Below are 20,207 nucleotides of genomic sequence, written 5' to 3' on the forward strand. Positions count from 1 at the left end.
TCGCGCACCAGCGACTCCTGTGGCGGGCCAGGCGCAGTGCACGCTAACCAAGTTTGCCAGGTGCACAGTGTTTCCTCTGACACATTGGTGCGGCTGACTTCTGGGTTGGATGCGTGCTGTGTTAAGAAGCAGTGCGGCTTGGTAGGGTTGTATATCGGAGGACGCATGACTTTCAACCTTCGTCTCTCCCGAGCCTGTACGGGAGTTGTAGCGATGAGACAAGATAGTAGCTACTAACAATTGGATACCACAAAATTGGGGAGAAAAAGGGGTAAAAATTCAACAACAAAAAAACTATATTTTTTTGGACCACTTTCAAAGTAATATACAGCGCATGAGTTCTTGCTGCAACGGACATAGTGTTTCTTCTGAACGACATACAGTACAGATGATTCTCAATGTTCCTCAGTAAAGGTTCAACTTCCTCTCTTTTTCTCCGTGATGTTGATTGTGAATAGCCACCGTGTGTCAATCTAGGGAACTCTATCAAGCTTAACTGATGAAGAGATGAAAGAGCGAGAGAGAGCTGCCCGTCATGCTGCACTGACTCAATGTGCAAAATACTGCAAAGTCAAAGCGGTCTGACTGAGAGTGATTCTGCACACTGAGGACTGAGTAACAATGCCTGCCTGCATGCCTTTCTAAATTTGCCAGGGAGCATCAGCCTATTTGTGTAGGACACGGTGTGCTGGATCAGCGCTTTGTTCTAACCCAGTCTATTCTCTGTGCCTAGCACCTCCTCTTTTCTCCTCTCCTCTCTTATTCTCTCTTCCACTGTCTATCTCTTTTATCATTTCAGTAAGAGTTTTGCCTGCCATTCAATCAGAAGGGCCCTGCTTTTTAATTGAACTTTAGTAGGCAGTGAAGTCAGCATCCTTTAAATCAGCCTGGAAAATATCTCCAGGAAGGATGTGATTGTTAGCCAGCCAGACAAACTAAACTGGTGTCCACATAGCAATGTCCCTAGAGTTCACCTTGATGTAAATGCACAGCTAATCAATACTGTACATTATACACACAACAATAGGATCCAAAAGATTGCCGCTTTAGATGCAGGCCAGGGATTGAGTTTATTAAGGGTCCCATTGTTGCCAGTTCCTCAACCCCGTTCTCATTACAGAGTGTGCTCTGTGGCGCAATTGGATTGATTTTTTGGGGCCTTGGCTTTCTTCACCGCCGCAGAGGTTGTTATAGGCTGGTTTTAAAAGACATTGAGTTACCTTTTTTAAAATTCTTTTTAAAAAACTGGACTCAAAGGAGTGTTTCATTTTAGAGACTGTGAAGTCTTATTAGTGAAGTAGAATTGAGGTTGTCAGTGTTCAGACCTCTATTTCTGAATACACACTCTTAGGCCATATCTTGAACACAACACAATGTGAAAATGTTTCAAATAATTTGTGAGATCATATTGACAAGATCAACATGCCCTGCAGTGGCTCCCAGATCCCTCCCTCTTTTCTCCAGGACCCACATTGAGCTGGGTCATCAATTCTGACCTTCATGTGTAACTGAATGCTCTGGGTACCTCTGGGCCACTCAATAAACACTGCAGTTAAATCCACTGCCGTTACACCCTGCCAGGTGTGTGGCGAGTCTGTGGTCACTGACGTGGACACAATCAGACTGCTACGGGGACGTGGTCAGATACACAGAACCTGGTGGGCTATTGTAGGGGCATGAGTTCCTTTGATCAGATTACACAGTCAGGATCAGGAAGAACTTAGGGCCCCTAGCTATGTCATCAAGGTTAACCCCAATCATGGGTACCAGACACTAATGCCCTGCAGGTATCTTCCTCTACACCTCTAACTGTAGTTTTGCCACAACAAATATCATGATATCTGCTCACATTTAGGGTTGCAAAATTCTGGTAACTTTGCCCAAATTCCAGAATTCCCAGTTGAAACCCTACTCAGGTTTGAATCAATGTGCTTGAATCGGAGGTGTTTCTCCTGGATGATTAACTATTAACCTCTATGATGTCATAAGTGATGCCAACACTGTCCAGATGGTCAGCCCTCACTGGTGGCTAATCTTTATGGGTCATTATCAAACCTCAGCTCTCCTGTACAAATTCAAATAGAAAAAGGCACTTTATGAAATGACTACCAACCAAACCTTCCCCTGAAAAATGACTCAGTGACACAGTTTCTGTGATTCTAATTCCCTAAATAATTCTGCCTTGTTGGAAAAGCGAGATAATGAAAGAGTACCCAACTGTTGAGTGTCTTTTATCACAGTGTTGTTGTGGCATTATACAAACCAGATCCCTCTCTTCCACTCCCTTTCTTTCACTGACCTCATTATCAGGCAACCATCTAACGCTATGAAACGTGTTAATCCAAAAAATAGACTTATTTCTAACCAGGTTATACAGAAACATCCAGGGATGCTAGATAGCAGCAGAACCAGGAAATGAGAGCTGGATTTAAATGAAGAGAGCCATGCACATTTCTATTGCTTTGTTGAAACATACATTAGAACACCTACCCACTCAAGGGTGTTTCTTTATTTTGACTATTTTCTACATTGTAGAATACTAGTAAAGACATCAAAACTATGAAAATACACATATGGAGTCATGTAGTAACCAAAAGTGTTAAAACAAATCAAAATATATTTTATTCTTCAAATTCTATTCTTCAGATTCTTCAAATAGCCACTATTTGCCTTGATGACAGCTTTGCACACTCTTGGCATTCTCTCAACCATATTTACCTGGAATGCTTTTCCAACAATCTTGATGGAGTTTCCACATATCCTGAGTACTTGTTGGCTACTTTTCCTTCACTCTGTGGTCCGACTCATCCCAAACCATCTCAATTTGGTTGAGGTCGGGTGATTGTGGAGGCCAGGTCATCTGATGCAGCCCTTCATCACTCTCCTTCTTTGTAAAATAGCCCTTACACAGCCTGGAAATGTGTTGGGTCATTGTCCTGTTGAAAAACAAATGATAGTCCCACTTAGCACAAACCAGATGGGATGGCTAATCGTTGCACAATGCTGTGGTAGCCATGCTGGATAAGTGTGCCTTTAATTCTAAATAAATCACAGTCAGTGTCACCAGCAAAGCACCCCCACACCGTCACACCTCCTCCTCCATGCTTTATGGTAGGAAATACACATACGGAGATCATCCATTCACCTACACCGCATCTCACAAAGACACGGCGGTTGGAAATAAAAATGTCAAATTTGGATTCCAGACCAAAGGACACATTTCCACTGGTCTAATGATCATTGCTCTTGTATCTTGGCCCCAGCAAGTCTCTTCTTATTATTGGTGTCCTTTAGTAGTGGTTTCTTTGCAGCAATTCGACCATGAAGGCCTGATTCACACAGTCTCCTTTGAAAGGTTCATGTTCAAGTAACAGACACTCCTCAACTCTTTGAAGCATTTATTTGAGCTGCTATTTCTGAGGCTGGTAACTCTTGTGAACTTATCCTCTGCAGCGGAGGTAACTCTGGGTCTCCCATTCCTGTGGCGGTCCTCATGAGAGACAGTTTCATCATAGCGCTTGATAGTTTTTGCAATTGCACTTGAAGAAACTTTCAGTTCTTGACATTTGCAGCATTGACTGACCTTCATGTCGTAAAGTAATGATGGACTGTAATTTTTCTTTGCTTATTTGAGTTGTTCTTGCCATAATATGGACTTGGTCTTTTACCAAATAGGGCTATCTTCTGTATACCCCCTCCCCCTATCTTGTCACAACTGATTGGCTCAAACACATTAGGAAGGAAAGAAATTCCACAAATTAACTTTTAAGAAGGCACACCTGTTAATTGAAATGCATTCCAGGTGACTACCTCATGAAGCTGGTTGAGAGAATGCCAAGAGTGTGCAAAGCTGTTATCAAGGCAAAGGGTGGCTATTTGAAGAATCTCAAATATATTTTATATTTTGATTTGTTTAACACTTTTTTGCTTACTAGATGAATCCATGTGTTATTTCATAGTTTTGATGTCTTCACTATTATTCTACAATGTAGAACATAGTAAAAAGAAAGAAAAACCCTTGAATGAGTAGGTGTGTCCAAACTTTTGACCGGTAGCTTCAAACAAAACAAGCATAAACAGACTCTTTCTTTCAACTCTATATCTTATAGCATAAACATCATCATGTACTGTACAGTATAGCTTACCTCAGTTTCTTCACTACTGTATATCTCAGCTGTCACCTGTTCAACTGAGAGGAAAGGCATAGATTTTGTAGAGGTGTAAACAGGTCGTGACACAGGGCGCCCAGGGACCCAACTTCGTCAACGTAGCATGACACCCATGCCTCGTTGAACACTGGCCACTCTGCCATACTGCACACTGCACACTTTTCATTTAGGATTCACAACACTTCCGCCCCTAAACCCACCACAGTTTACCATCTATTCAACTCTACACAATGATATTCTCACCACCATCAACATTGAATCTCACTTTTTTCCTCTCTTTGTTTCATTCACACTGCCAGGCAGGCAGGCCCCTCCAGCCATGCAGGCAGCAGACGGAGCAGATGGATCCATGGTGATGTGATGTATATGACTAGATGTGACTGGAGGAGAATGGGCTGAGATGGAGGAATGGAGGAATACTATTACCACCAGGGAATTACTCATTCCTGATAACAACACTGGCTGTCTGCTGCAGTCTGCATAGACTTTCACTGGGCCGTGAGAGACTCTCCTATCCGGAAAGCCAATCCATACATGCTAAGTGTAATTTATTATGTATGACATGCTTGGCTGACAGAAATGGATGCAGACGAGTAATTTTTAGTAACTCTGTCCTCTCCTTATGGAACATTCTGGTGAAACGTCTAGGCAGTTAGGAGACAGAGAAAATGAGAGCAACAGCTCTGGTAGGACAGACAAGTTAGAAAGAAAGAGGTCAAGTATTTGGAATAGATTGTATTGGCAATATGAATTAATGGAAGTTGCAAATACACAGTACCATTAGGAAAATAGAGCAGAAACCAATAGGCCCTCTGGTCTTGTCACTGGTGGGTAGAATTTGGGCTGCACTGTATATCCGTACTTAAAGTTTACCCATATCATTCTGCTCCCTCATTAGTGCTCCTAATTAAAACATCTTTGAGACTTAACCTTTCTGTAGGTTCCTGCTCTCTGGCAGCAGCAGAAACATTTCCTCAGATTTAATGTGTAATTCCTTTCTGGGGACCCATGGCAACAAAATCGATATCATGTTTATCATTAAACCAAAAAAAACTGACAAAGTTGTGTCTTCATGATGGACCTTACAAATGGCTATGCAGCAAATGTTAATGAAGTTTTGATAGAAAGAAATATTGCTTCAAGGTACCCAAACCACTTCGCATCTCACTGCTTGCTCCTGTAAATAACGCCCCCCCCCAGTGCGGGTTGGAGCTTGGATATCCTCCCATAACCATATTTCCCAAAGTTAATATATTAACTTAATCCTCCCAAATTCTCTAAATTGTCTCTCTTCAGATTGTGTGATGAAATGAGCCATAGGGAAGTTAGAAACAGCTCCAGAACCGATGGGAGTCTCCAGAGGAGTGTTCTGTCCGGCAGTTGCTATGGGGGCTACTTCTGCTTGACCACAACGTGACCTGAGGAAAGATCACAGGATGTGGATTGGCTGAAAAAAACATATCAATGTAATTAAACCAAGAAACATAAAATGGGCTGATTTTGACCTGGATCATAATATTAAATCAGTTATATGCTCTGGTTTGTTTATGATACAGACCAGTATGGAAGAGGAACAACCTACTGTTGTTGTGTAGGTGTTACTAGGGTCCTTAACCATCCCATCACCACAGACAGCAAAGTCTCTGGTATTCTCTTATGTAAGAAGTTACCAGAATAATAAATTATTCTTCAGGGGAGATTTATTATATCTTGTGTTTTTTAAACAACAACGTCCATTACTTTCTGCCCCCTGTAACTCCTCATTTCCCTTTCCTCACACCTCATTTAATCCTCTCTATTTATTTGTCTTATATTTGATGTACTATAATAGCGTATCCCCTCCCTCAGTAGTCCTTATTAGTTTGTTAACCTGCAGCTGTCCAAGATTGCTCTACCGTTAATTTCCTTTCAATTTTAGGATATTATTTTGTCAAATTCAATTCAAATATGATTGATATGTTGGCCACGTAGCATCACAGATAGTTGGAGCCAGTGTTTTGGCTGAATAGATCAGGGTATCTGCATCTTGATGATGTTCTGTTTCTTCATGTTGTAAGTTGGCTCAAGCACTCATGAAGCTGGTAACCGTTTCTCAGTTCGACGTAGCTGTTGTTTGCAGCACAAGGAAACATTTACATTTGACATTTTAGTCAATCAGTAGACGCTCTTATCTACAACATTTCCTCTCAATAAAGTGTGTGTGTGGGGGGGGGGGTCAGATCTTTTTGGATGATGGGCAGGGACTCTGCTGTCCTAGCTTTAGAGGGAAACTGATTCCACCATTGGGTCGGGGTGAAAGGGCCAAGAGACCAGAGGTGGCAGATCGGAGAACTCAGGTTGGGATGTAGGGTTTGAGCATAACCTGAATATAGTGAGGGGCAGTTCCTCTTACTGCTCTGTAGGCAAGTACCATGGTCTTGTAGTGGATGGGAGCTCCGACTTGAAGCCAGTGGAGTGTACGGAGGAGCGGGATGACATGGAAGAACATGGGAAGGTTGAACACCAGGTTGGCTGCAACGTTCTGGATAAGTTGTAGGGGTTTGGGAAACCCAGGCAACAGCGAATTGTAGTAGTCCAGACGGGAGATGACAAGATCACTGCTTCACACACAGGTTGTCTTTGCATTCTGGGAGGGGGACACCATGGAGTTGTCAACTGTGATGGGGAGGTCTTGTAGCGGGCAATCCTTCCCCGGGAGGAAAAGCAGCTCCATCTTGTTGAGGTTGAGCTTGAGGTGGTGGGCCAACATCGAAGCTGAGATACCTGCCAGGCACGCAGAGATGTGTCAGAAGGAGAGAAGGAAAAAAGTAGTTGAGTGTCAACCGCGTAGCAGTGATAGGAGAGACCGAGCGGAGTGACTTGCTGTATAGAGAGAATAGGTTTAGAACTGAGCCCTGGGGGACACCAGTAGTGAGTGTACATGGTGCAGACACAGATCCTCTCCACATCACCTGGTAGCCGCGCGGGTGCAATCCAAGAATGTGCAGTCTGAGACGCCCAACCCTGAGAGGGTGGAGAGGAGGATCTGATGGTTCACGGTGTCGAAGGCAGAGGATATATCTAGGAGGATGAGAACAGAGGAGAGACAGTATGCTTTGGCAGTGTGGAGAGCCTCCGTGACACAGAGAAGAGCAGTCTTGGTTGAGTGACCCGTCTGATAGTTAGGGTCAAGAACATTGTTCTGAGAGAGATAGCGAAAGAGTTGGTCAGAGACAGCACGCTCAAGTGTTTTGGAAAGAAAAGAAAGAAGGTATACCGGTCTGTAGTTTTTGACATCAGAGGGGTCGAGTGTTGGTTTCTTGAGGAGGGGAGCGACTCTGGCCATTTTGAAGTCAGAGGGGATGCAGTCAGTGGTCAGGATGAGTTGATGAGGGAAGTGAGGAATGGGAGAAGGTCTACAGAGATGGTCTGGAGAAGGGAGGAGAGGATGGGGTTGAGCGAGCAGGTTGTCCTGGCAGCTGGACCTCACTAGTCACAGGATTTCATCTGGAGAGAGAGTGCAGAAAGATGTCAAAGCATAGGGTAGTTCTGTGTGAGTGGACCAGCGGACTCAATAGGCTGAGTGAATGAGGAGCGGATGTCATCAACCTTCTATTCAAAGTGGTTGACAAAGTCTACTGGAAAAGATCGTCAAATTATATGTCAGCTCTTCTACTTTTGAGCCATTGTAGGGTCCTTAGATATGCAATTAGAGAAATGTGACCATGCACGTGAGTGTAAAATTTTTGATAATTAGTATATAATCGTTTTTGTGACAACTAACCAGAGCTATTGTTGCAGTAGCTCTTGCAGGAACGGTAATTTAGGTAATATACTGTTATCTACAGACAGCCTGTAAACAGGCAATAAACAGGCCCAGAATAACTTCCATCCTACAAAGAAACCTTATATAGTGCCCTTGGGAAATTTTCATGACAGAATGCTGTAGTTACTGTCCTCCTGGTGTGTTTGGAATGGCTGATAATTCAATATCCGGATGGGGGATGCAGGGTCTGATAGGATGATAGGAACAGACTTAAGATGTTTATCACAGTAACACGTCTGTAAAGCAGCCTTGCAGTGGGTCTAAGCTGCAGATTCATATTCACAATAGATGTTTTCTAGTTCAGGAGCTCTCTGTGTGAACTACTGTGTGGCCTGCTGTTGAATGACACTATTAGCGTTGCAGACACATCACTCTCCACGCGGAAAACACATGCACGCACGGACACAGACAAACAAACCCAAGAATACATGACATATCCTGAGGCCAAATTCAAGGAAGAGGTTTGGCAAGTAATAAGATTACTACACTGTAGGAGGGAGTAGGCTGCTTCTTTTACCTCTACTGTGAAGATATCCATCCCACCATACACAATACGTGCTATATTGGGATCTGCCTCTGTCAAATATCATTTCCACTGACTGGATGTAAATGGTCTTTCCAGGGCCTGAAATATGAAATCACAATAACACAGGATGTGATGCACAGGTACAGCACATCCCACAGTCGTTTCCTACCCCTTACCATTTTGGAGCAGAGCACTCTCATAAAATCTATCATGAGATTGCTTCAGATGGAAGAGATGACATGCCATTGCTCATAAAGGCCCACCACGGTGGTGCTGCCTCACTGGGTTGTAAACAACCCTTTCATTTGACCTTGTTGCAGGTTTATGCTTTGGGCACAATTCCCCTTGCTGAATGTTGCCCTTCACCATCAAGTCAACCTTTAACCTGACCGGTTCGCTTTCATTTGGCATAGAATAGGAGAAAGCATTTTGAAACCTCTAGCAACAGTAATTTGTCCATAGAATCCAGAGTGCTGTCATCAAGACCTTCATTGTATTGAAGGGATACTTCAGGATCTTGGCAATGAAGCCCTTTATCTACTTACCCAGAGTCAGATGAACTCATGGATACCATTTTTATGTCTTTGTGTCCAGTATGAAGGAAGTTTGAGGTAGTTTAGCAAGGCAATGCTGTCTAGAGTTAGCGAAATGAATGGAAGTCTCTGGCTAAAATACATTCAGAACTGGCACATTTTGTCTGGTACATTCAGGATTGACCCCCAATCAAATATTGAAGTACCAAGCACGATGATGCTGAATTCAGTCAGTGACTGAGTAGCCATGAAGATATTTGCATCCATAAAATAATTACTTTTAACAGAGAGAGTGGTGCTCTAATACTCTTTGCATTTTGACTAGATTGAGTCTTACAGTGCCTTGCAAAAGTATTCACCCCCTTGGCGTTTTTCCTATTTTGTTGCAAAACAACCTGTAATTTAAATAGATTTTTATTTGGATTTCATGTAATGGACACACAAAAGAGTCCAAATTGGTGAAGCGAAATGAAAAAAAATACTTGTCTCAAAAAATTCAAAAAATAAAAATGGAAAAGTGGTGCGTGGGTATGTATTCACCCCTTTGCTATGAAGCCCCTAAATAAGATCTGGTGCAACCAATTACCTTCAGAAGTCACATAACAGGGTGCTCCCTGTTTTACCCATGGGACCTCTTGTGGTTAAACCTCTCACCAGCCACCCTTCTTCCTGCTTGCCTGCCACAAACCAACTAGCCCTAATGGCCGTAATATATGGCAGAGACTTGTTTTATGTGTACACTCAATCGATGAGTGTAGTTTTATGTTTACACTCAATCGATGAGTGTAGTTTTATGTGACATTTCCTTTAGCACACACAAATGGAAGCTTTCAAGGAAATTAAACTCTGATTGTTTGGCTCTGCTACGATAGTGGTCTGAAAAGACTGATTGTGAAAACAACATGCATGCGCTGCCATTTAGTTCAACTGGCTGGCAAGCTTTATGGTATTAACCATTCAGATTTACTCTGGGGTTTGTATTTTGTATTTGTGCAATATTATACAATAGCATGGTGTTGTTCCTATAAGATTTCTCATTTGAGATGATGGATTACCCCTGACGTTATCTGCTTGTGGGGCTATACCCTGGCACGGAATACATACAAAATACATAACAAATAGTCCTCAGAGGAATTGTTGACATTTTTATTTCCACAATGCACTCAGGTAAATGTACAGACACACAAACACATCCCATCCTTTGACACAAAAACAAATGAGGTAAAATGTTTGTCTCCATCCTGTTCTCTGTGTGTAATGGCCTCCCAGTCTCCACTGGGTTCACCCGAATCTCACTGCATCCAGATCCCAATTTGAGAAAACATATTTCATAATTTATGTAGAATGCAATGCCGAGGTTCTCTGCACAATCTGTGGCGCATTAACAAAGTCCCTCGAGAAATCTGATGGATCTCACATGAAACTATTCTGCCACAGCCAATACATTTTTTTACATTCACAATTATTGCCGACTGACAGTGTTATAAAAAGATCAGGAAGCCTCAGTCACTCTTAGACATTTTGTATATTAGGAAAAAAAACAGCAAGTGAATCCAGGAGTCATGGCACAGCGGAGATAATTGTGGGTTTATTTATGGGGGGGGGGCCTCTGCCTCTTTCCCAGCCTCTCTCCCCCTCCAATGCTTTGTGTACATTATCAATTATTTACCATGCATTTTTCACAAGCCGTACCTCCTGCCATACAGATGCAAGGGGTTGTCCAACTCAGGGATGTACTGTAGCCCACAGTCACTACCCACCACCCTACCCTGCTGGGGACCCGATGGAAAATTCCACTCTGACTCTATGGTTTTCAAACATTCCAGTGTTCCATCTGGGGCATATTGGAATCACTAGGAAGGAATACACTTAATGGAATCTTCTCAGGCTGAGAAGACAATATACTGCCTCCCCCATGCAGTACAGTATACCCAGGGATTCTGCCCAGATGACATAGTGTCATAGGGTTCTGATTGAGAACACAACTGACAGTGATGTATGATAGAACGGAATAGGAAAACACAGGAATTTATAAACCCCGTGGATGAATGGAACTATATTTCAATATATAATACTGGGCTGTCAAAGAGCCTTACTGTATTAGGCAAGCATCCAACTGGTTAACTTAGATGTGCATTGATCAAGGCTCTCCATATTAGAGCCTTGATCATAATTGCTATAGGCTATATGGCAGGGTAGCCTAGTGGTTAGAGCTTTGGGCTAGTAACCGGAAGGTTGCAAGTTCAAATCCCCGAGCTGACAAGGTACAAATCTCTCATTCTGCCCCTGAACAGGCAGTTAACCCACTGTTCCTAGGCCATCATTGAAAATAAGAATTTGTTCTTAACTGACTTGCCTAGTTAAATAAAGGTTAAATAACAAATACAGCCAGAATGGATTTTCATTTGGACTTATGGTCAAAATATTTCCGTTTCCTCTTTACCCATGAAAATGTAATGACACTGTCACTAACATGCAATATCATACAAACTAATCCCACCAATGTACTGTATGTCATTACCATACAGACAAGATCCTCTCTGTCAGTGTTCCATCCTACCCTCCTGTTATGTTTGCGGCAGCCCATAATTCCCCACCGTTGTTAGGAGCTGGTTAGGAGGGGGATGTAAAAATAGTAGCATGAAGATGAGAGGAGTGGATGTCAGGACAAAATGAAGAGCAAGAATCCTGCAGCTCCTGGAATAGAAGAAAGGGAATAACGATCAGAGGCTTATTTTGACATGTTACTCACTCAGCCAGTCATCTGCTGTGGTGGCTCAGTGGCTGCTAACATCAACCGCCCCGCACAGCATTTGAAAATTAGGGCTTATTGCTTTGAGGAGCAACTTGGGCCTCTTGTATGAGGTTTTAAAATAGAAGGGTTCTGAGCTTTAGCTAAATTTTGTGTGCTGTCAATCCACAATGATAATAATACGACAACGTTGCATAACCGTAAGTCATTTCAGCAGGCCTAAACACTCTAATCCATGTTTGTTTTGATGTTGCTCATGACTTTTCTTTTAAAAGGCATTGCAGCCAAAATATTGACAGTAAATAGTATCCATCCTATCCGTTTGCATCTGTACTTTATAGCCTATCCTTTATACCCAAACACGGCATAGAGTAACTCAGAATCTAAGGCATATATAGCTAAGCATTCCACAGGAGGCAGCTCTCCACTAATACCTCTCACAAGCATTTCGCTACACAACAAGCATTCGCTTCACCCCTAGCATTTTGCTACACCCCTAGCATTTTCTAAATATGTGTATGCAACCAATAAAATGTCATTTGATTTATTTCTCCAGGCATCGTTAACGCATGTCCCCCTATGGTGTGATACACCTACCCACTGTTTACTGAAAAGTTGTCCAGTACATAGCAGCACCCCAGTGTCTTTGACCTGAAATTAGCCTGTAATATATCTCCTGACAGGTGGTAGTTGTTCCGTAATGGTCATGGTCATCTTTGTTTTAGTATCTTACGAAGTCTGTTTGCTATCAGCTATGTACTATAGCTATAGTACAACATCAACACATTACAATGCAGTAATGAGAAAGTACTCCATGTGAAGCATTAGCTAATAAGGACATAGTGTCCATAATCTTATAGAATGGCAAAATTTGCTCACTGAAATCTTCCAACAAAAGAATATACATTTAATTGAAAAGGAACACTATATACTATGAAATCTCGCTCTGTAAAAGGGTTTTCCCAGTGTAGGCAACCCCCTTATCAGTCTGTCTCTCTCTCTCTTGTCTGAGTGGAGGTGAGATCACAGGGATTAAGCGTTTAGCCAATCCAAGATGGCCGCCACTGCCCCACTGTCATTCCATCAGCGTGAAACCTCTAAAAAAAACATGACCCTGGAGATCTGCCCAGCGACTCCCCACATGACACTGGAACATGCTAACGTGGGTAGGGGAGATTCACTGCCACTCATTAAATAGTCTTTTTTTTTTTACAGCTCTTCTTGCCGATAAGAACATCTTGCATGTGTTTTGACATGTGGGCATGAAGTGCGCTGGTTTTGGAGGTAGAATGTTACCAATGCGTTTCATGCATCTTTTTTTGATGCAAGGACCAACAGATGTAGAGCACAAGCCATGATAATTAGCTACAGCTAACTGGAGAAATTTTGAAATCCAGTAATGACCAAAAAAGTAACAGGCCATAATGGGCTATAACTGAATGCTCCATTCCTCCTAATTATCAGGAAGAGTAATGACATTTAAAGTGACCTTATATTCCCAGCTGTCTCCACAGACACTGCCAGACTCATGCTGGAGGCATCTGTCAAACAATGTCACAGTGTGTTTTTTCCCTCTGCTTTCCCCCCTCTTCTGTTATTAATGTTGTTCTCCCCTCCATTCCCAAGAGGCCCTTACTGTAGCAGCCTTCTTCAGCATAATCACAGACCACCATGTGTTTTGAGGAGGTTTCTGTTTCTGCTGCTATCAGACATCACTTACTCAATGTCTATGCGTTTTCATTTAGCATTTTTTTGACGTAGCTATGCATTTCACTAGTGATGCGTCACCGACACTTGTCTCTGACAGGGTTATTGTGGTGGTGAGACCAGAGACCAAGAGGGATATTTAGAAATTGGAAAAAGTATTTAGCTCAGGACGGATGACCTGGAAAAAAGAGAAAATGCATCCCTAAGTTGCAGACAGTTTGTGTTTGTCAAGGCTGATCAAAGTGTGTGAGAGAGGCTAACTAACAGTCAAGTTATGGTATTAAGGAGAGGAGCAGGCTTTCTGCTGCCGAGTCTGAAACACACTCAACTTAATTATCCCAGTTCCCATACATGAGCCGATCCTGTTCTCAAAGACCATAGTGGACATCCACTTCAAGCCATCACCATCCACTGAGAGGTGTTGCAGTTTCTACTTAATGAGAGAATAACTTCCAAAGCAACATATACATCTGTAAGAATAGCAATGTTATTGCTGTAATAACAGTGTTACTACACAGCTATGAGAGTAGTTTCTTTCGGTCAAAGCCACTTGTGTGTCATCAGGCACTCTCAATTAGCAGTACGCTTAATTGTGAACCGATACTTATAAAGTGTTAATAAAAAGCCAGAATCATGCCAAATAGCAAACCAAAAGCTGAACATACATGACATTTGTGAGTTACATATGTCTGCACTACTTAATGTAGCCTATTTAGAGGAATATGTTAACGTGCTGCTATAGTGCCTAAGTGCATCAATGGAGTTCTCTTTCTCATAAAACTAAGTTTTGGCTGTGTTTGAACAAGAGTAGCCATATCCATTTATTAGAAATTCTAATCTTAATGGGTTTAGTTTATTTATCTATACAATATAATAACTACAGTCGGGCTTCTGTGATGAATTACTTACATTTAAGTGTAGAGCTGAAATCCATTAACATATCGACCCGTCCTGCAACTCTTTTCTCTCCACATGATTTTTCTTCTTGGTTTAGTGCAGTATAACTCAGATCCGTATTGCTAACGGGTCAACAGTGTAGATAGGAACAAGAACACACAGAAAGAATCAGAAATATCAATAATGGATAGACATACTGAAAGGAAGGTAATACAAATACTAGCCCTTGAACTCTGACGTTCTCCCATATGGGAGAACTCAGGAAGGTCGAACCTCAGGTGTGCTGCAGCATTCTGGATAAGTTGCAGGGGTTTGATCGCACAAGCGGAGAGCCCAGCCAACAGCGAGTTGCTGTAGTCCAGACGGGAGATGACAAGTGCCTGGAATAGGATCTGTGCCGCTTCCGGTGTGAGGTAGCGTCATACTCTACAGATGTTGTAGAGAATCAAACTGCTGGAGCGTGTCTGCTTTGATGTTTGCAGTCTGGGAGGTGGACACCATGGAGTTGCCAACAGTGATGGAGAGGTCTTGGAGCGGGCAGGGCTTACCCAGGAGGAAGATCTGCCCCGTCTTCTTGTGGTGGTGGATCGACATCCAAGCTGAGATATCTGCAAGGCACGCAGAGATGTGTGTTGCCACCTGGGTGTCAGAAGGGTGGAAGGAGAAAAGTAGTTGAGTGTCAAATCAAATTTTATTTGTCACTTGCGCCGAATACCTTGAAATGCTTACTTACAAGCCCTTAACCAACAATGCAGGTCAAGAAACAGAGTTAAGATAATATTTACAGTGGCTTGCGAAAGTATTCACCCCCCTAGAATTGTTCCTATTTTGTTGCCTTTCAACCTGGAATTAAAAATGATTTTTTGGGGGTTGTATCATTTGATTTACACAACGTGCCTACCACTTTGAAGATGCAAAATCTTTTCTTTAGTGAAACAAACAAATAAGACAAAAAACAGAACTTGAGCGTGCATAACTATTCACCCCCCAAAGTCAATACTTTGTAGAGCCACCTTTTGTAGCAATTACAGCTGCAAGTCTCTTGTGGTATGTCTCTATAAGCTTGGCACATCTAGCCACTGGGATTTTTGCCGATTCTTCAAGGCAAAACTGCTCCAGCTCCTTCAAGTTGGATGGGTTCCGCTGGTGTACAGCAATCAAGTCATACCACAGATTCTCAATTTAAATAAGGTCTGGGCTTTGACTAGGCCATTCCAATACATTTAAATGTTTCCCGTTAAACGACTCGCGTTGATTTAGCAGTATGCTTAGGGTCATTGTCCTGCTGGTAGGTGAACCGCCATCCCAGTCTCAAATCTCTGGAAGACTGAAACAGGTTTCCCTCAAGAATTTCCCTGTATTTAGTGCCATCCATCTTTCCTTCGATTCTGACCAGTTTCCCAGTCCCTGCCGATGAAAACATCCCCACAGCATGATGCTGCCAGCACCATGATTCACTGTGGGGATGGGATGGTATTCTCGGGCTGATGAGAGGTGTTGGGTTTGCACCAGACATAGCATTTTCCTTGATGGTCAAAAAGCTCAATTTTTAATCCCATCTATCCAAAGTACCTTCTTCTATATGTTTGGGGAGTCTCCCACATGCCTTTTGGCAAACACCAAATGTGTTTGCTTATTTTTTTCTATAAGCAATGTCTTTTTTCTGGTCACTCTTCCATAAAGCCCAGCTCTGTGGAGTGTACGTGTAAGGGTTTTCCTGTGGTGAAGGAGAAGCGGACCAAAACGCAGCGTGGTGGTTATTCATGTTTTTTAATAAAGACACTAGACATGAATAAACTAACAAAAACAATAAACGTGGAAAACCAAAAACAGCCCTATCTGGTGTAAAACACAGAGACAGGAACAATCACCCACCAACACACAGTGAAACCCAGGCTTCCTAAATATGGTTCCCAATCAGAGACAATGACTAACACCTGCCTCTGAGAACCATATCAGGCCAGACATAGAAATAGACAAACAAGACATCCAACATAGAATGCCCACTCAGATCACACCCTAACCAACCAAAACATAGAAACATACAAAGCAAACTATGGTCAGGGTGTGACAGTACGACTTAAAGTTGTACTATGGACAGATACTCCAATCTCCGCTGTGGAGCTTTGCAGCTCCTTCAGGGTTATCTTTGGTGTCTTTATTTCCCTCCTTGCCTGGTCCATGCGTTTTGGTGGGCGGCCATCTCTTGGCAGTTTTGTTGTAGTGCCATATTCTTTCCATTTTTTATCAATGGATTTAATGGTGCTCCGTGGGATGTTCAAAGTTTCTGATGTTTTTTATAACCCAACCCTGATCTGTACTTCTCCACAATTGTCCCTGACCTGTTTGGAGAGCTCCTTGGTCTTCACAGCGCCGCTTGCTTGGTGGTGCCCCTTGGTTAGTGTTGTTGCAGACTCTGGGGCCTTTAAGAACAGGTGTATATATACTGAGATCATGAGACACTTAGACTGCACACAGGTGGACTTATTTAACTCATGTGACTTCTGAAGGTAATTGGTTGCACTAGATCTTCTTTAGGGGCTTCACAGCAAAGAGGGTGAATACATATGCACGCACCACATTTCCATAAAAAAAATGTTTTTTAAAATTTCACAGTGACTATTTTGTGTATGTCCATTACATGAAATGGAGATAAAATCCATTTAAATTACAGGTTGTGTCACGACTTCCGCCGAAGTTGGTTCCTCTCCTTTTTCGGGTGACGTTCGGCGGGCTTCTAGCAATCATTGATCCACTTGTCTTGTCTTCCCACACACCTGGTTTCAATTCCATCATTACATGTTGTGTATTTAACCCTCTGTTCCCCCCATGTCCTTGTCCAGAATTGTTTATTGTAAGTGCTTGTGCACGTTATGTCTGGTGTGCGACTGGTTTTGTACCCATTGTATTTGATTGTTTACGGTGATTTTATTACTAAACTGCGCCTTTGTAACACAGTTTTTGCTCTCCTGCGCCTGACTTCTCTGCCGCCAGCACGCACCCCTTACAGGTTGTAATGCAACAAAATAGGAAAAACACCAAGGGGTGAATATTTTTGAAAGGAACTGTACTAAATAAACTTAAGTAAAAAAATAAGTGTTATCCGCATAGCAATGATAAGAGAGATCATATGAGGATATTGGTGACTGAATAGAGAGAAGAGAAGAGGGACTAGAACCAGGCCCTAGGGGACACCAGTAGTGAGAGTACGTGGTGCAGACACAGATCCTCTCCAAGTCACTTGTTAGGAGCAGCCTGCCAGGTAGGATGCATTTCAAGAGTGTGCAGAGTCTGAGATGCCCAGCCCTGAGAGGGTGGAGAGGAGGATCTGATGGTTCACGGTGTCAAAGGCAACAGATAGATCTAGGAGGATGAGAACAGAGGAGAGGGAGACCGTTTTGGAAGTGCAGAGAGCCTCCGTGACACATAAGAAGGCGCATGACCATTTGTGTAGGGGTTGAGGGACTAGGATTGGAGGAGAGGAAGACAAAAAAAGAAACAAGGTAGTGATCAGAGAGCTGGAGGGGGGTTGCAGGGAGATTAGTAGGTGAGCGGACTCGTAAATATGAGGTCAAGCATATTGCTTGCCTTGTGAGTGGAACGGGACTGGGAAAGAGAGGTCAAGAGGGGCGGCAGGGTAGCCTAGTGGTTAGAGCGTTGGACTAGTAACCGGAATGTTGAAAGTTCAAATCCCCGAGCTGTCAAGGTACAAATCAGTTGTTCTGCCCCTGAACAGGCAGTTAACCCACTGTTCCTAGGCCATCATTGAAAATAAGAATTTGTTCTTAACTGACTTGCCTAGTTAAATAAAGGTAAAATAAAAAAGAGGCAAGAAAGAGTTAAAGAAATTAATCGAAGGCAGACATAGGGAGGTTGAAGTCACCCAGTACGAAGAGCAGTGAGCCATTGTCAATAAATTTGCTTATCAAGGTGTCAAGTTTATTGATTAACTCTAAGGGCACCTGGTGGGAAATAAATAACTATTTTAAGCTTGAGTGGACAAGTGACAGTGACGGCATGGAATTCAAATGAAGAGATGTACAGCTGACTGAGTGAGGGAGAAGAAAATCTCAGAGGAGAAATTAGTAGCTCCCAGGATCCAACCCGACGATCAGATGCTCTGACTATGAGAGAACGCGTAGTCAGATGAAGGGAGAGCAGCTGAAGTAGTGTTTTCTGGGGTGATCCATGTCCCCGTCAGGGCCAAAAAGTCTAGGGACTGAAGGGCAGCATACACTCTAAAAGAAAAAGGTTCCTGGAGTATCCTTTAGGGGTTCTTCAAATTGAAACAATATAAATTCTTTGAAGAACCCTTTTAAAGTGTAAAGTGTCTTCTGGCATGGTGATGTTAATGTGTAGATGTTCTCCGTATCTATAGCCAGAATGAGTTTGCATAGCATGGTGATAGAACAGGTTTCCTGTTATATTCAGAGGTGTAGGAAGGGTGATGTCTGTGAATCCTAAAAAAATAGAGTTATACAGATGATCAACAAAACATGCAGTTGACAGTATTCATACCTTGGTTTTTGTGTTAAATGTGAATGAAAAGAATACTATTATGGACATACCGTTTCCATAATGTAGAGACCTATGGGATATTAATTGAAGAGGTAAGGTAGGAGGATGGTAAGTCTGATCTGCATAACATACCAAATGACATACCTTTGTATGCCTCCTCGTCTGTATAACTGTAGACAGACACAAAAGTGAGTAGTTCAGTCATCTGCACCCAATACAGCCAGCCTTCAACATATTATTATAGCCAACAGTACATATTCTTACCTCTTTGTTGATTGATATCCATTGTATTGTGTCCATTTTCTATTTTAGAAAGATTTGCACAAATATGAAAAGAGATGTGTCATCACAAAACAATATCAATTTAAATCATACAAGGGACAAACCTTACCTTAAATTGAGGAAATCTTTACATGTTTTAGTTAAGTGCCTTCACCTGCTGTCCTTCCAAATTCAAAGCCAAATGTTTCAGTTTGGAAGTTAGGTTCCTGCAAGAACCCCCACCAACTGAGGTGGTTCCTCAATGAACCCTACCTGCTATGGGGTTCTTGGAAGAACCTTTTGAGGGCCATTTTCAGTGCCAAGAATCTTAAGGTTATTCGAAGAACTATGAGGATCTTAGAAGAACCGTTGAGCCCTTAATTTTTAGAGTGTAGGCTGAGATTAACTAGCGTTCTTGATCACAGATCGAACGTGTCAAATGGTGTCGGAGACCATGAATTCCACAGGGTACATTAAATTAGAACGGTTGCAGCCAAATTGTCGGGATCTCTAAAACATACAGTTATAGAAAACACACACATAGTTGCCAAAGCTACAAAAGAGCAAAATGAGATCGGAAAATAACTAGGTAAGATACTCAAATGAGAGAGTAAATTTGGAGCCTTGATCTCATAATGCCACAAAACAACTTAGTAGTGTTGTACTTGCTTCGCCTACGAGACCGCCACTGACACGGCCACAGGTTACAGCTGCTGCTGAGAAAACAGGGGAGACTGAAGTATTAACACTAATAGCTAATTGCCTTGCAGAGGTGAAGCCAACACCACCCGGTACTAATTACTGATTGCCTAGGAGAGGAGAAACCACTGCCTTTCCAATATAGCCACTGATTACCAAAACAACAACAGTCACCGATTGCCCTGCTCCTTAATCCTGGTTGATGTGTCAACAATCATCTGCAAGTTATGAGCAGTCAGCAGCTCACACACCAAGTATGCTACTGGGAAGAAAATATCAAAATATTTGAAATGGAGCACCATTAAATCCATTATTTAAATAATATGGCACCACAACAAAT

At 42.4% G+C, this 20,207-nt stretch overlaps 1 long non-coding RNA gene across 1 annotated transcript; it reads right to left on the reverse strand.

The window, feature by feature from the left end:
* Positions 1–18,306: 18,306 nt before the first annotated feature.
* Positions 18,307–19,880, reverse strand: LOC116376452 (uncharacterized). The gene is made up of 4 exons (XR_004211811.1): positions 19,299–19,880; positions 19,172–19,210; positions 18,958–19,077; positions 18,307–18,849 (listed from the first exon to the last, which is right to left on the reverse strand). It is a non-coding gene; the product is annotated as an uncharacterized LOC116376452 (long non-coding RNA).
* Between the last annotated feature and the right edge of the window lie 327 nt (positions 19,881–20,207).

This window comes from Oncorhynchus kisutch, linkage group LG12, assembly GCF_002021735.2.
Source record: "Oncorhynchus kisutch isolate 150728-3 linkage group LG12, Okis_V2, whole genome shotgun sequence".
NCBI lineage: Eukaryota > Metazoa > Chordata > Actinopteri > Salmoniformes > Salmonidae > Oncorhynchus > Oncorhynchus kisutch.